At 39.1% G+C, this 5,676-nt stretch overlaps 1 protein-coding gene across 1 annotated transcript in view; it reads right to left on the bottom strand.

The window, feature by feature from the left end:
• The window catches only part of LOC106460614 (neurofibromin-like), a gene marked incomplete at its 3' end in the record, with an annotated part of 20,405 nt that overhangs the window by 9,771 nt on the left and 4,958 nt on the right, over nucleotides 1–5,676 (bottom strand). The gene's annotated exons all lie outside the window — the stretch shown is intronic.

The following is a 5,676-nucleotide window of genomic DNA, read 5'->3' as shown; positions in this document are numbered from 1 at the left end:
AAACGAACGGTGTGCTGAAATGAACAACAACAAACCTCAGAAAATCCAATGTACTAACACATGGCAACTGACAAACAATCTAAGTATAAAACAATTTTCAGACGATGTAATCTTACCACTACACCAACCAGCTATCAAGAAAACAATTCTGCATGTGGAAATGGGATGGCTCAGAGCTCTAAATTAAGGCAAATCTATTGCTTTTCCGAAAAAAGAGATAGGAATAAGCAGGTTAAACTACTTTTAAAGACTTTATTTAAAAGAGGTTAAGAATTTACTGTTCTAGTAAAAAAATATGAAAGGTCATGTTGAAAGAAGAAACAAGAATAGCAGCTCAGAGAGGAGGATTATAGACAGGAAACAGAAGGAACTAGGTCTAAAGCACCTGAAAAACCCAAAGATCCTAAGAAAAGGAAATCAAAGGTGCATAAAATATTTGACATTAAGCTTTTGCAAGTCTTGGATCTCAGACTAAGAGAAAAATGGAAAAGATAATTGCATCAGTGGTATGAGGTTTTTGTTTTGTTTTGAATTTTGTACAAAGCTGCATGAGGGCTATCTGCGCTAGCCATCCCTAATTTAGCAGTGCAAAACTAGAAGGAAGGCAACTTGTAATCATCAACCACTGCCAACTCTTGGGCTACTCTTTTACCAACAAATATTGAGATTGACCATCACATTATAATGCCCCCACGGCTGAAAGGACAAGTATGTTTGGTGGGATGACTGGAGAATGACTTAGAATAATAAGAGTGTCAACCAGAAAAGCATCTTGCAGATACAAACCAGAATAGCAAAGCACAAGAAAAACACAAGTGAAAGCCACAAAAGAGAAATATTCAAAACTGTAGTTAAATTTCTTTTTCCAGGAAAGTCCTAGAAAGTTAACATTTTCCTTACTAGAAAATGTACTTTAGATCAATACCTCTCTCCAACACAAGATTTATTACATGATGCAAGTTTCTATGTAATTTCCTACACATCACAAGTATTCAACAAATCTCCCAACCTTTACACATAACAATGTGTACTGTGCCAGCCTATGATGTAATCATCATTAGACTACAGTCCTCCATCAATAAGAGGGCAATACATCCACTATGTGCAGTAATTACCACGAGCACATGCTCGTTCTTGATGAGGCAAAGTAAATACACAAGAAGTGGGAAGGAAGGGTTGGAGGTAGTGCAGAGAGGAGAGTATATATTTGTAATACATTTTCAGGTAAGGAAAATGTTAACTTCAGAAATGCTACACAACGCTTGGAATCACTACGAGCTAGAACTTCACACTGATGATTTGGAGGGGCCAGTGCAGAGAAATTACAAAGAAGAGCTCCTTTTGTAAAACATCATCAGAAAGCCCATGGAGTGTGACATCCACAAGACAAGCAATTTGTGGGAACCACATCCATCTCAAGCAGGAAATGATCTTCAGTCAATAGGTGGTAAAGCAAAAGATGTCAGAAGAATCTTATGCTGAGTGTTAATGCGTCACTAAGTTGGGCAGAATAGCAAATTATTCAATTGTCTATTACTGCACAGGCAGATAGCAAAACAAAAGTGTGTAGTTTGCCTATGGCTATAAGCTAGGCCATTCTATATTGAAGAAATATGTCACATTCTCACCACAAAAATCAGATACAGGGAGTAGCATCCCAGACTTGTATCCTGAGGTGAGCCTAAGACCCATTCAGCTAGACCTAAATACTGGGAATGGCTTGGTTCATAACATAGTGGGGTGCCCTGTACTGCACTGCCAGTTAACATCCTAGTTCAACTTCCCAAACAAAGGGTGCATCCACTAGGTATTGTACCAGTCTGACTGCACTGCTTGATGAGGAACTCTCCATATCGGCTTCCCAAGCAGCTTGGAACTGGTGAAGTAAATGTTTTCTTGTACTCCACTAGAAGAAATGGGGGTGGGGGGACTTTCCATTAAGGAGAACACTGGAGGTGTACATGAACTGTTGTCATAAGATACAATCACCTGAAATTAGGTTCCACACTAAGAGACAGTACAATGAGTTACCATGATTAATACTGCATGTGAAAGCCAGATTTGATGGCAGGCACACACATGGTGTTGTCTTTTTTTTTTTTTGTTAAAGTGTAGAATGGCCTGGAAGATATATATATAGACACTACCAAAGCAGTCTTGCAGAAAAACCTCTCTCTTTCAGGTGGCACTGAGCAAGTGCAGATGGCCTTAACACCTTCTGTACTCCCATGCTCAATACAGATTTTTGGTAAGCATTCCATGTGAGGCAACCAGGCATTTGGTGGGTTACACTGTCTACATAAGATATATATATATATATGTTGAATAATGTGGTTGTGATATACTTGAAAATGGAAAAAAACAACAACAAAAACTCATCAGCAGATCCACTGTAAAAAATGGAGAATGGCAACTGGAGGGAAATGAAAGCTGAGGTAGGTGAAACCTTCCTGTGGTGTAAATAATGGGACACTAATGAGTCATGGTTATCCACATATCCTCACCTGCAAGATCACATACAGGAAATGTCAATGGTTTGAGGCAAGAGAAGCCATGAGATAATAATGAATAGACCATACAGAACAAAGGAGACGATCCACATATCCCCACCCACAAGATCGCACACAGGAAATGTCAATGGTTTGAGGCAAGAGAAGCCATGTGATAATAAGGAACAGACCTTACAGAACAAAGGAGGCAATCTGGGTCAGAATGACTGCTCAGGGAGGATGAATGGAGAAAACACATAATCACCCAAATTTTGGGGAGGTCCAGGAAGATGAACCTGTCCTTGTGGTAAATAATGGGATGAGGAGACCAAGACAAAAGTGAATGATGGCTGTCAAAAGGGAAAAAATGTCTTCAAAGCATATAAAAGAAGATTGAAGCACACCAGACTCAGAGCACCCTCAGCCAAATTGTAGAGTCTGGGACTGGAAACTAAATGAGTAGAAGAAGAAAGTGAAGGGGAGATGAAAAGGCACTGATGATAGGATGCCCATAGTGGGAGAAAATCCACTGAAAATACCAGAGGATAGATGAACCACACTATGGAAAGGGTGCAGGCCTAGGCAAGATATTCAATCTTTCATCAGGGTCTGAGCTTTCGAGCCATGATAGAATCAACAACTGAACATAGTGGCTGTGGACCCAAAAGAGAAAGTTGATTACTAGGAAAACACAGAGTCCTGAGAGTGAGTGCCTCACTGTCAAGGGAAAGAAGGAAACAACAGAGGTGTCTGACTGAACCATAAGATAAGATAGATGAGACAGATGATGATGACAAGCCTACAAGTAGACACCAGCTCAAGAATGTAGAGACAGAGAAATATCTCCTGGAGATAAGATGTCAAAGCAGGATAAGAAGTCCAAACTGAATCCCCTGGAACAGAGGCAATGGAAATGCATGGTTATAGAACTGGTTGGTGTCAAACTCAAAGTGCCACCTGTGATATGCTTAATACAAATATGTAAGAGGAAGAAGCCCAAAGACTGACTTCCAAACCCACGAGGGCTCCAAGAAGTTGAAAAAAAAGTATCTGTAGATATTCCTACATTAACAAGCCAGAAACCACAAAAGAGGACATGTAAGGGCACATCCTAGAGGAATGAGATTCAAGAGAAGAGTCCCCCCAAAAGGGCTCATGTAAGAAGTGAAAGAAATGTGAAAGTCTTGGTATCAAAAGTACCATATCACAAAGTTGAAAAAGTAGGTCTAGCCTACTTCTCATATGAAGAAAAACCTCTAAGTGAAGAAAATACAGGGTGGTAGGATTGAGACTGAAATGGAGAAATTCAGCAGCCAACCTAAACCAAACAAATCCTGAAGTAGAGGTCATGACAGAGGAACCAATGTTGAAAGGAGTAAGTTGAAAGCAATTGTCTACAGAATAGTGAAATAATAGGCCTCAAAACATAACCTCCAAGGAAAATCCTAACAGACCCAATGAAACACGATGGTGTTTTAGCCAGCTTGAAGGGAAGGACTGTGAACCAAATGTTTGACATTACAGACAAACAAAAGGATGTGGAAGACAGGCAGACCATCATTGTGGAGAATATCTAATGGAGAGTGAGAAACTATCATTGGGAACCAAGGAAAGACCAAAGCTGGGTCAAGTGGGGACACACTGGTATTTATTTGACCAATGATAAAATGACAGGAGTAAAGCCCTAGAGTGGGGAGGAGAAATTGTTTCATGGCCATTGAAACAAGATGAGGTGATGAGTAGAAGTACAGGAAAAACACCCCAAGAAGGTTTCTGAGGAAGTAAATAAGTTTTAGCAAAGAGAGTCCACCAGTGGGCAAAGTTGAAGAGCAGAGCTCCACATGACTGGAGCCAAGGGATGGCTCCAGAAATGAATCACTTCCAAGACCTGTGATAGCTAGCCCCCAAAGAAGGATAGTAATAAAAGTACAAAAGATTGGGCAACCCCATAAAGTAGTATACATTGAAAAAAATTGATGGGACACATGATGATAGTCACAAGGGCAAGAAACCAAAATGAGAAAAGATAACTGCTGAAGAGCTGTATCAGCTCAAAATGCCAATGTATAAGAAAAACCTCTCAAAAAAATCAAATCACAAAGAAAAGGCACGAGACAGGGGTCCTGGAGAAGAGATTGAAAGAGTCAGGAAGTAATGCATCCTGACAAAGTATACTCCAGAAGCAAAGAAACCAAGGTAACTGGTAAAAAATGGAAGATAACAAGGGCAAGTTGAAAACAGGTATGTTCAAGTTGTCTGAGTAAAGGTCATGATGGAAAGCCTCGAAATGAATGTGAATCGTGAGAATGAATAAAAGAGTAAAATATGAGGTGAAGAAATGTAGATGTAGAGAAAGAAATGAAAACGAGAATCCTAAACTGAAAGAAGAGATTCATGTAACAAGGAAGTCCATGGTTTAGCAAACAATTACTGGTGAAAGAGAGGGGGAAAAAAAAGACATATCTGTACAATTCAAGCAATGATGGATAAAAGTAAGACTACTTCATCCACAATGTAAAGTAGGAATGAGAAGCAAAAGCAGGTATTGAAAAAACCAGTTGTTACGACAGCGAAAGTCACGTGACGCTAGTAACACGTCATATTCTCGAAGGTTTGTGAATGCTCGAGTGTTTACTAGAATTTTTACGGAAAATTAACTAACGACCAGAGACGTAACAAATTGGTGTCAGAGAGAATGACGGAAAAAAAAAAAGGAAACGAAAAGCAGCAAATCAAACTACAGCTTAGCAGATTTGATGGCAGCAATACAAGAACAGCAAAAGAAACAAGAAGAGAGATTACAGGAGTTGTTGGAGGAAAAAGAAAAAAAACAAGAAGAGAAATTACAGCAGTTGTTGGAGGAAAAGAAACAAGAAGAAAAAATACAGCAGTTGTTGGAGGAAAAAGAAAAGAAACAAGAAGAACGAGAAGATAAACAAGAAAAGAGATTACAGCAGTTGTTGGAGGAAAAAGAAAAGAAACAAGAAGAACGAGAAAAGAAACAAGAAGAAAAATTACAGCAGTTGTTGGAGGAAAAAGAAAAGAAACAAGAAGAGAGATTACAGAAGTGGCAACTAGAATAAGAAAGGAAACAGGAAGAAAGTCTCTAACAGTTGCAAGAAAATCAACAACAGTGGCAAGAAGTACAAATGGAAAACATTAGTAAATTTCAAAGCGAATTAAATAC

Source organism: Limulus polyphemus, unplaced genomic scaffold, assembly GCF_000517525.1.
Source record: "Limulus polyphemus unplaced genomic scaffold, Limulus_polyphemus-2.1.2 Scaffold804, whole genome shotgun sequence".
In the NCBI taxonomy this organism is placed as follows: Eukaryota; Metazoa; Arthropoda; class Merostomata; order Xiphosura; family Limulidae; genus Limulus; species Limulus polyphemus.
The sequence above is the reverse complement of the archived record's forward strand: the minus strand, read 5'-3'. Positions and strand labels throughout refer to the sequence as shown.